Source organism: Condylura cristata, unplaced genomic scaffold, assembly GCF_000260355.1.
Source record: "Condylura cristata isolate star-nosed mole 26May11 unplaced genomic scaffold, ConCri1.0 scaffold00030, whole genome shotgun sequence".
In the NCBI taxonomy this organism is placed as follows: Eukaryota; Metazoa; Chordata; class Mammalia; order Eulipotyphla; family Talpidae; genus Condylura; species Condylura cristata.
The window spans coordinates 26,941,733-26,952,696 of NW_004567131.1; the positions used below are offsets into that span (position 1 = coordinate 26,941,733).

At 37.9% G+C, this 10,964-nt stretch overlaps 1 protein-coding gene across 8 annotated transcripts in view; it reads right to left on the reverse strand.

Moving 5' to 3' along the window:
* The window catches only part of DISP1 (dispatched homolog 1 (Drosophila)), a 141,633-nt gene extending 135,032 nt beyond the window's left edge, over nt 1-6,601 (reverse strand). For 4 of the 8 annotated variants that reach the window (XM_012731382.1, XM_012731378.1, XM_012731380.1 and 1 more), the window contains exon 1: nt 6,519-6,566. The gene's annotated coding sequence lies outside the window, so the exon portion shown is untranslated. Of the gene's footprint in view, nt 1-6,454 lie in introns of all 8 variants that reach the window. The other 4 variants (XM_012731376.1, XM_012731383.1, XM_012731379.1 and 1 more) reach the window with 4 other exon arrangements.
* Between the last annotated feature and the right edge of the window lie 4,363 nt (nt 6,602-10,964).

Sequence of the window (10,964 nt, forward strand, 5' to 3'; positions counted from 1 at the left end):
TGTGACTGAACTGTTAACTGGCAGCTACCACCAGCAGTATCCCTTAAACAGGCTTTAGATCGGGAACGTAATAACTACTTATTTGATAGCCACTAATTTACTCTTCATTTAAAAGCAGTCTTTTTATGTAGGTTTAAAAAGACTAAAACAGTCTAAAATTTTTTTGTAGCAGATGGAAATGCATTCATCATTACTCTCCATTATCCTTTTCAGCGGGCAATAACTTGCGGTTGTAAAGCAAAGGAAAAAAAGTTTGGGTGATTTTAATCAAAACTTGGATTCTAGCCCTGCCCTGCAGCATACTGTAATATGAGAAATGTTCCTGCCTCACATTCCAAAAGAAATGAATTTTTATGTGAATAGCCCCTACATTAACAGCACCTACATTAACTCTTTGTTATTGTTTATATCCATGAAGCAAATATTTCTTAAGCATATACTGCTATCTTCTAGATACTACATAAATTACAGTACTATTCTTGAAAAATACAGTTATCGTTAATATGTTGATTACCTTTCATAAAAGCTTAAAGTGGAACAAAGGATCATGAAACACTTCTAGGAGTACATGAAAACACACACACACACACACACAAATTCTAGCATCAACATGCTGCTCATACTCCCTAAAAAGTACTTAGGTGTGGGCACCAGCACATTGTAGGTACTTTTGAAATCTACAGGAAATTGTGTACAATCAAAAACTGACAGGCTTTTGAATTAACGCCACTATCTACAAATATTATAAATTAAACAAATTATTTAGTTTTTCCAGATTCTGGTTTCCTTCTTTACAAAAGAGAAACATAAATATCTACCTGACTAAAAGGCTGTGTGAAAATTGACCATAAAGTGCATTAAAATGACCAGTGCAGTGCCTAACATATAGCATATGATCAATGAAAAGAGGCCAGTATTACAAAAGGCACTTTCAACAAGAGTAGCATATTTAATGATGACTTTTACTTTTACCTATTGCTGAAAAAGTCATGTCCATCAACTTATTACTATTCTAAAAAAAAACAAAGTAAAATCTTAAGACTTATGGAACAACATGTAACTTGACAACATATAAATTAGGAGTATTTATCTCAGGGCAAGTTGGGAGAAAGGAAGTTGCTAAAAGGTGTTATATATCCAAAGGAGAGTATTTAACCAAAATTAGTAATGAGATGACACAGGAAGTACTTGGACAAGGAAAAAAAGTCAAGAAATAGCTATACCTAATGTCAAGTTGAAAATGTCCTATCTTCTCCCATTATTCTTTCTCCTTTTCACAATTCCTCAAGATCCGTTCTCTTAGAACGCAGGAATCCAAAAAACGGAAGTCTGAAGCAACAAGGTAAATATCAATTCAGTCACTCCTTACAAAGAGATTCAAAATCATTATACAGAAAATTTGCCCTTTATTTGCTTCACTTAACTATAATCACTCTCGTGGCATTAGACTTCAAACTAGATCTGACTTCTAATCCTGGTTCTTCTACCCACTGTTATCTGGGCAGTCATTCTACTTTTCTAGAACCAGATTCTTGACCACGAATAAAAGGAATTTGACTACTCTCAAAACTAATTCTCAGTTCTAAGAGTTTTTTATGCAAGATTAGCAAGAGCATTAACTGTTTAAAACAGGAAAAGTACTACAAAAGAAAAAGTAATTTTTTAATTATTTAAAGCACCTTAATTTTTTTAAATATACAACATATTAAACCCATTAAAAAAAAGAGTAACTTTAAAATTCCAAAGTATGACATGGTTGATTAAATTATCTATTTTCCACTATGTTATGATACATGAATAAAAACCCAGTTTATCTCTTATAGATTATTGGGCTTAAGTATAGATACCCTCCTATTTACTAATCACTACGCCATCACAGGAAAAATTTTAGAATCACTGCATATACAGAAACTACTATAAAGTCTACATCTTTGCATGGCATATCAATCTTTGAAATTGGACTACTTTACTCAGTGACTTTTGCAGAATCAAGTTGCAAATTCTCCAGCTCTAAGTTTCACGATTCAATGAAAAAGATTTTAGAATCTCTACATGCACAGGAACTATGAAAATACAAGAATGACATTCTTAGCAACATCTTAGTAACTTAGTTCACATGTAGGTTTCACTTAAAAACTATTACTGATATTAGCTATCCGTAAAGTAAAGAGTTAGTAGTATTTAGGTTCTGCAGCGCATAAGGTTGGCGTGGCAGCTATTTAACTCTGTCATTGTAGCCATTTGTACATATGGCAGACATGCCATACAGCAGTCAATGATAAAGCATAGAGGAGTATGCATAGCTATGTTCCCAAAAGCTTTATTTACTAAAATAGGCCAGAGCTTAGTCTGTGGTTCAGTTTGCTGACCCCGGCCTTCACTCATGAAGTCAAGGAGCTGGAAAAGATCCTGAAGGTCATCCAGTACCTACTCAGTGACAAAATGCCTCTATAATGTTCTTGACAGATGAGTCTAGGTCTTTCTTTCAAGTCCCAGTGACCATTTGGCTCAGAACAGCTTCTATAATAGGATTCATCTCCAAACTAGATCAATGTTTCCCAATGAGGGACTTCAAAGTTTTTGGAGGAGGTGTTTTCCCACTGTATGAAACTGTCTACAGCAATGTCACTCAGCATCCCTGGCTCCCAAGTATTATAAACTACACACATATATGCACTTATCACTGTGACAACCAAAAACTTCCCCACGCATTTCCAGATCCCCTGGCATTGAGTTGTTGGTGCCCAATGGGTTAAAACTCACTGAGCTATATTGGAGAAACAATATATGGCAGCCATTTCCCCATCTACCTAAGGGAAGACGTGACTAATCAATCACAACACTCTTGCTTACTGAGGTTAGACTTCGCCTTGGAATTTTTAACACAATGCTCAAGATAACTACCACCAAAGAATCAGGACTATGTTAAAATATAACATATTTTTAGATTATAAAATATAATCTAAAAAGATAGTTCTGCATACATGCTCTGAAAAGAAATTGGCTTCCTTTCAATATATAAAGCTCAGAAATAATATAGTTTAATTTTAAACCCTAAGGGATGTTTTAAAAGTTTGTGAAAACATTCCTTGCTTGTGACAATGACAGAGAGGCACTAAAGGCAGTCTCAGTGGACTGAAACAAGGAATGCCAGATGTCCTGCAATGCTAGGGACAACCCTACACAACAAAGGACTACCCTGCATCCAGGATTTTCTTATGACCACAGCAGAGATAAAGATGGATTAAAAATAAACTATTTAAATTACCTAGCCTGGACTATAATGTCATTTATAATGACTATAATGTCATTTAACACATAAACATGAACTTTTTCACTTTTTATAACCACTAGGTTTTCCAGAAATGTTAACTGCACTGAAAATCAAGATAATCTGTACTTTATTTTCCTCTGAATTTTATCCAGAGTTATTTATTATTTTGAGACATCATCTCAATGATAGCAGTACAATTTAGTGGTCATAATAAATATAACTTACCTGCATAAGTCTACATTTGTAGCTGTCTCATTCACAGTAATTTTAGATACAGATACAAAGAGCTGAACATTTGGTATATATGCAGCATATACATATTAAAAATTTATTTTTAAGATTTTTATTTCTCCTCCTATATGAGAGTTAGAACATTATGTTCATACTTTTCCAGCCAGGTTTCCTAAGTAGTTACAGTATATAAGTTCATCCTAGGATTTAAATGAGAAATTACAAAATAGTTATAAAAAGTGTTGGATCTGATACGTTAAAAACCCTTAGTCTAAACTATTAACACTTTTTGGGCCAAATTTCCCTAACACAGACACCAACCTCACCCTCACCTCTGACACAGAGGTAATGTATTTCACAGGTTCAAACACACCTGTGGCATTATACATCTGGCAGACATAACTAGGCAGTCACAATACTCTCTTCTGCTGAGAGGAGACGTTCTGATTTCACTATAGTACAGTTTTGATAGCTCCTTCATCCCAGTTAAAAAAAAATGTACAAGAAATGGCTATGAAAACCTAATGTTTAGGATCGCTACGTCCCCTACCATATTTCATTTGTCTCAATTCCATCTACCTGATTATGAAGGGAACTGGCAGTAATTAAAATGTCACTGAACAAAATGTCATCACTGTGGCAACTGCCCTGAAGCATGAGACACAAAAATTCTACCATAAATAAGGTGATTTTCTACAACCTACCATGAGTAACATTACTGAGGGGTGTCCTTTGCTTTATGCAGAGTAGACTCTGGAACATCCTCTGGGAGGGCACCCATATGCCACACCACACTGACTGATATGGCTGCCACTACTGCATGTGACATATGATCATTGGAAATGTGATTTAGGATGCCTACAGAACTAAATTTTTATTAGATTTAATTTTAATTTAAATCACCACATTGAATGGTGGCTACTGTGTAGACAGCACAACTCTAGAATATCAGTGCTGAAAAAGGTGCTGGAGATCATATAATTCAGTCAAGCTCAGCCTAGGAGAAAAATTTCAAGGAGCATTAGCTATTTAAGCTATACTGACTCCAAAACCATATAACTCAAGAAAAGCTTTAAGGGGTAAGTATTATAAATGTAGAAGACAAAGCTGAAGAGCATGTCTAATAAGACAGAGAAAAATTATGCAGAATACAGGGCAATCAAATTTCAAACATACCACTCATATATGTAACCAGAAGCATGCCTTGGAAGGCAGAGCTCTCATGCTTCAACAAGCACTTTCTCTATCACAAGCTAGTCCGTAGATCTGCATGCTTCCTCAAGTGCTTTATCTCCCAAATACCAAGAATAAAAAGGAAAGAATACATTTTTTAAACAAGATTATATGGAAAGATCAGGTCAAGATTTAGAACCCAATATTGTCTTCTTAAGTGTTCACACAAAAAAGAAAATGATAACTATGTGAGGTAATAATCTGTTAATCAGATCTATTGATTGTGGTAACCATTTCACAATGTGTGTATATATACATGAATATCATATCATCATATAATACCTAAATTAAATTAGGGAAGGGGAAGAATTTATAAGCTACTAAAACAAGATAACAAATCTAAAATGTTCCAATTTACTCCAATAGTGCGAGTCAGATTCTAAATAATATCTAAAAGCTACATGTAACAATTCAGTAATACTAACAATAAAAAAGGGTAACACTTGAAATACAAAAACCCTGAAACAAACAAGCAAAACTATCAGATATCACTCTCCACCAATCACAGTGTGGCTCTCCCTAGCTACCTTCCCTAGTTTGTGCAAAAATCTAATTCATTTACCATCTACTTTAAGCTAGCTGACTTTCTAATTACACTGAAGTGAGACACTCTGTGATGTAAATTAGGAAGTACATATTAATTACCGGCAATAAAATAAATACAAAGTAGACAATACCTAAAATGAATAATCACCTCTGGCGATGATAAAACCAAGTCCACATACAACAGTGCTGGTCACTAAAGAAAACTAACTGTGCTACTATGTATATAACAACAGATCTTGGGTTATAAAACCACTGCCAATGGCAAAATATATATATCATATGTAATATATATTTTATATATATATAATATATATATATATAGTTTTTCCTGATAGCAGAACTACAAACAGTAAATTGTCAGTAATTACTTGTAATTGGTCACACCCTGATCTAAAATTAATTTTACTAGTCTAACTGAAAATTAAGCTAGTAGGGTAAAGCTAATAGGGTAACTTTTAGTAAATATGTGTTATAAAGTTGGGCAGGAAAACTATGATCTGTAACAACCAATGTTGACAGCGCTGGCTTTCCACATGATTATCACTATCATTCTAAAGGCACTTGGACGTTCATTCCGTGATAAGGAAGTAAGACAACCTAAACTCTGCAGGTTAGAGATTCCAAAAGGCAATCTTTGGTTTCCTTGTTTGTCTGAAGACCACTTTGAAGTACTATCAGTTTGACAAAGACATGCAGTCTAAGATGGACCTGGGTGATGAAGAGTGCAAGCTACAAAATTGTAAATCTGGTCCCTGAAATATACACACCGGGGTTAAACACACTCACACACACCCCAAAACTTCTGCATTAACTGCAAATGAAGCAGTCTGAGCTCCGCACCCAACAGGCGCCGGGTCATCTTTTTGACCCTTTAGGTCCCGACGACCTTCAGATCACGACCCTCGGAGACGGATTGACTACCTCCTCAAAAGTCTCCCCCTAGAAGCCAACCTTTCTTTGCCTTCCCGTGCCACCTTCAGACAGCCGACCAAGTCCCAGCCACTCCCCCAACGGGACTACTTTTCTCCGAGATGCACCTCTGCCCAGTGTCACCTGTAACACCCCATCTCGGGGCCTCTTCGGCCTCAGGGTCCCCGATGCCTCCCTCCTGAGACCCTCACGCTGCCCGCAGGGCTCCCCCTTTCCCCGGTGCCCCAGGAAGATCTCCACCTTCAACTGTGCAGTTCCCACTAGCCCTCCGCCCGCGCGGGTGTTCCGGTTCTCGCGTCCCTACCCGGTCTCCCAGTCCGCGGTGCAGGCAGCGGCGGGGCCGAAAGGTACCCACTGAGGAGTCAAGTGCCTGGCTGCTGGGGCTCGGATCCCGAGCTGGGCTTCCGCCTCGCGCCGGAAGGCGTTCCCGAGCGGGACCGGAAGTCCCACCCGCCGGCTGCCAGCCACCCCGCAGCCCCGCGCCAGGGGGTCTCTCTGCGCTCGCCGAAAGGGCGAGGACGAGGCTGTCGCGAGGCTTGATCTAAGAGGTGAGGCGCCAAAATGTTCTTTTCTTCCACGCCGTTTCTCTCTCCAGCGCCTCGTACAAGCTGCCGTCGCTTCAGCCAACCTCTACAGTACTCTGCTCACGCCCTGTAAGGAACGAGGCGACTCAAGATACTGGTCCTGCCCGCACGAAGTAGTGGAAAGTTGAGCAGAATGTTAACTAACAGCGGGTAGTCGGACCATAAAGCCGTATTTCTTCACTCATTCATTCCAATTCTCACCACCAACCGTAGACCACTCATTCAACAACCAAGCAGACGGAAGTTCCTACTCTTGAGGCGAAGGAAGCACTCGGGGTAATGAACTAGACTTAAAATAAATCAAACAGCAGCATGTCCCTGAGTCGGTTTAGTTTAGTATAGGGACAGGTACATGAGCAAACAAATGCCATTAAACAGTCAAGCATCGGAAGACTGGCTGTTCTGTAGAGAATGATGGGGTGCTTGGAGCTGGGCAGAGAAAGACTCGAGATAGCGGCTTGTCAGTTGAGACTGAAATGATGAGTAAGAATTAAAAGGAAAACATGGTAAGGTCAGGCATGCAGAGAAAAATGGTGCCAGGGAGTGAGAGATTGGCTTGGGGGGGGGGGGTGAGTGTGCAATTAATTGATTTAGCAAGGGCTGAGATCATAAAGGCAAGTACAAGCACTGAGATGAGGCCAGGTCAGAGCACGAAGACTACACTACCTTAGTCTAAGAATCTGTGCAACAGAGAAGCAGTGGGGTACCCTAGGAGAATAGAAAATAATGTTTAAAAATGCAACAATTTAACATTTGGCATAAATATTATAATGTAATATGGTTAAGAAAAAATGGAGAAAACGCTAATAGAATCAAAAAAGGGAAGTTACAGCAGGCATCTCAGCAATACAAAGGGTCAATAAAATACTAGCATCTTTATACCAATAAATTGGATAACCTAAAAGAAACAAGGTCTTAGAGGCATACAACCTTCTGGGATTGAATCAGGAAGAAACAGAATAAAACTCAACAGACCTATTGCAAGAAAATTGAAACAATTATCAAGTTTCAAAGATGACAAAATTCCAAGATCAGATGATTTCACCAAATTTCCAAAGACCAGCCAATATCTCTGTCCCAAACCCTTCCACAAAGTTGAAGGAAATGCTCCTAAACACATTTTATGAACCCAAAATTACTCTGATACTCAAAGCAGACAAGGACATCACACAAAAAAGAAAACTACAGACCAATATCCATGATGAAAATGTTTGCAAAAATCTCAAAGGAAAATCTTAGCAAATTGAATTCAACAATACACTACAGGTATTTGTACTTTACCACAAAAGCAATATAAAATGAAACATTAAAACATTTTGAAAAAGGAATAAAAATTACCTCCCATTCTTAATCCTGTGGTCCAAAACAACTTTTTTTTGCATATTCTCCTCTAAGTAGTGTGTACAAGTATATCTTTTAACATAATTATAAGCATTGTATACACACAACTGTGTATCCCAATTGATGTGTTACATATCACTTTTTGGCAAATTTCTGGTCATCATGTATATGTAATAATTACAGAAATTCAATGTGCTGGATGGGATAAAATATACTTAGCTGTTTGGTTATTATTAATAGTCTTTTCTGCCTTCCATTCTCCTCTCATTGTCTTCCTCATTCTCTCTCCCTCCTCCTTCCCCATTAAAAAAAAATATATATATATGTAATATATATACACAATGGAATACTACTCAACTATAAAAAATGAACTGTTATCATTTGCAACAACATGGATGGAATTGGTGATTTTGCTAAGTGAAATAAGTCAGAAAAAAAGATAAATAATATTTGATTTCACTTATTTGTGCGATAATAAAAAAAAAAAAAAGAACAGACAACACTAAGCCAAAATATCCCTAGAAATCTGACTGTAGAATTGAGGCTGCAAGAGGGGATTGAGGGTAAGACACAAAAACAAAAGAGGCCCAATAGACTTAGGTAGAGGATTATGGGTGCTTTCCTGGTGGATATGGCAACACATCTGTGTAGAGATGTGAACCTGTATCCCAAAATCATAGGCAGTGCTGTAAATCAAAAATAATACAATAATGACCTCTGTCCAAATCATAAACCAGCTGAAAAGAACTGAGATGTTCAGTCTAATTGGGGTTGCCCTGTAATACCATCCCTGGTTGTTATGATGCCAATTACTTCCTCAGCCCTCTAGTATATCTACCTGCCTACAGTCTGCATCAGACATGTTTCCTTTCTCTGAAGAACTTGGAGTCAACCTAAATGATTCCTGCAGCCTCACTCCCAAAAATCAAACTGGACTTAAGAGTATTTACAACAAACCCTGTCTTTCAGAGAAGGATGGTTCCATCTGCTTCTGGACAGTTATTCCCTAGTTTGAGCATCAGCAGCATTGTGATTCCAATCCCACATCCACCCCTTGGGTTATAGTGCACAACTGTTAGAGCTCTGCTCTTCCGTTCTTTGTTTTTATTTTTTCTGGACCTCACCCAGAGGTCAATGATTCTTAACTTTTTTCATGCATGCCCCCTCTGAGAACATGATGAAAAATATACACCTATTGCCCCAGGAAAAAATCCCGCAAGCTCATGCATACACGCACAAGCTCACACACAAGCACATCCATAATTTCACATTCCAGAATGCTTATGGGTAATCCTGTGGTTTGGGTCTATGAGCCTTTATCTGAGGAAGCTTTAATGATATAGGCAAAGTTCACCTGATATTTTAGAGACAGAGTATACTATATAATTTTAAAATGTGTGTTTCAACAAGGCTCTGTTAATGAGGCAGTAAAGTTTATGAGACTAGTCCTTAGAAAACCACACTATCTGAGCCAACCCAAATTATCTCTTCTCTTTAGGTTAGTTTCAATGTCTACAGAGTGAAATATTCAAGCCTTGTTTATTTTAGCTAGAGGAATGTCAACTCATCCACCAATTTTTGCATAACCCTGTTATTTTCTTTTAGCTTCTGCTTTTCTATTATCAGTATAATTTGAATCACTCATTTCTTTTGAAGTATTCCCTGTATGGCTTATACTTCTTGCTCCATACTAACACTTCCCCCACATCATACCTTCTGTGGAGGTGAAAAGGAGTACAGTCAAAATAAATAAAGTCAAGTAGTAACTGTTAAATATCTGTGGTGTCACCAGTAAAAGTTTCAGTGTGACTGTGGGTGGAATGACACAGGTTAGGGAGGTCAACTTACAATCACTCTCTTGTAAAATAAATCTTGAGATGTGAAGACCTGATGATGCCATTATAATTACGGAGACTATAATTACTTTTAGTTTACAAGTGTCCATTAATTTGACAGTTTAAGTGCAGCTTGGCACTTTGTAGAGCCATATTATATATATTTTATATGCATATATATATATATATTCAATATATTTATATGCTGAAACATAAATATAAGCACTAGAATATTTTTTTCTTAGTTCTGAAGGCTAGAGGCCCACAGATTTGGTTTTTCCCAAAATCTCTCTTCTTGGTTTGCAGACAGCAGTCGTCTTGCAGTGTCCTTTCAGGACCTTTCCTCTGTGATACCTTCTCCCTGGTGCTCTTCCTCTTGTAAGAATGCCAATCATAGTGGATTCTGGCCTACCCATATGGCCTTAATTAGCCGTAATTATCTCTTTAAAGGGCCTGTCTACAGATACAGTCACATTCTAAGATAATTTCAACGTATATATCCTAGGGGGTCGGGGAGAAGGAGCTGGGTTTGTACAATTTGGTGCATAACAGTTATTTATTTATTTAATAACTGTCTTCTGCTTATCATGAGAGAAAGGATCTGGTCTCTTTTTTTTTTAAGATTTATTTATTTATACATACGAGAACTGGGGGTGCAAGCCAGAAGTGCTGGGGGTGAGAGGACCCACCAGAGACAGAATAGGGAGCAGGACAGGCAGATATACTGAATTATACTGCTAAAGGGAACAGCAGGCAGGTCAGGAGAGGTCTGCTATGCCATGTGGGTCACTTCCCTATCCAGGAACAGAACTCATGCTGCAGTTGCTGCAGACGTGCTTCAGAGTGCTGTGCTTAACCTGTTGCACCACCAGGGAGGGCCCAGATTTGGTCTCTCATGAATCTACTCCATGTCCCTTAGTCCATATGTGGCACATATATATTTTCTTGATCTACTATCTGTTGATTCAGCTTAAGAATGTGGACTATGTG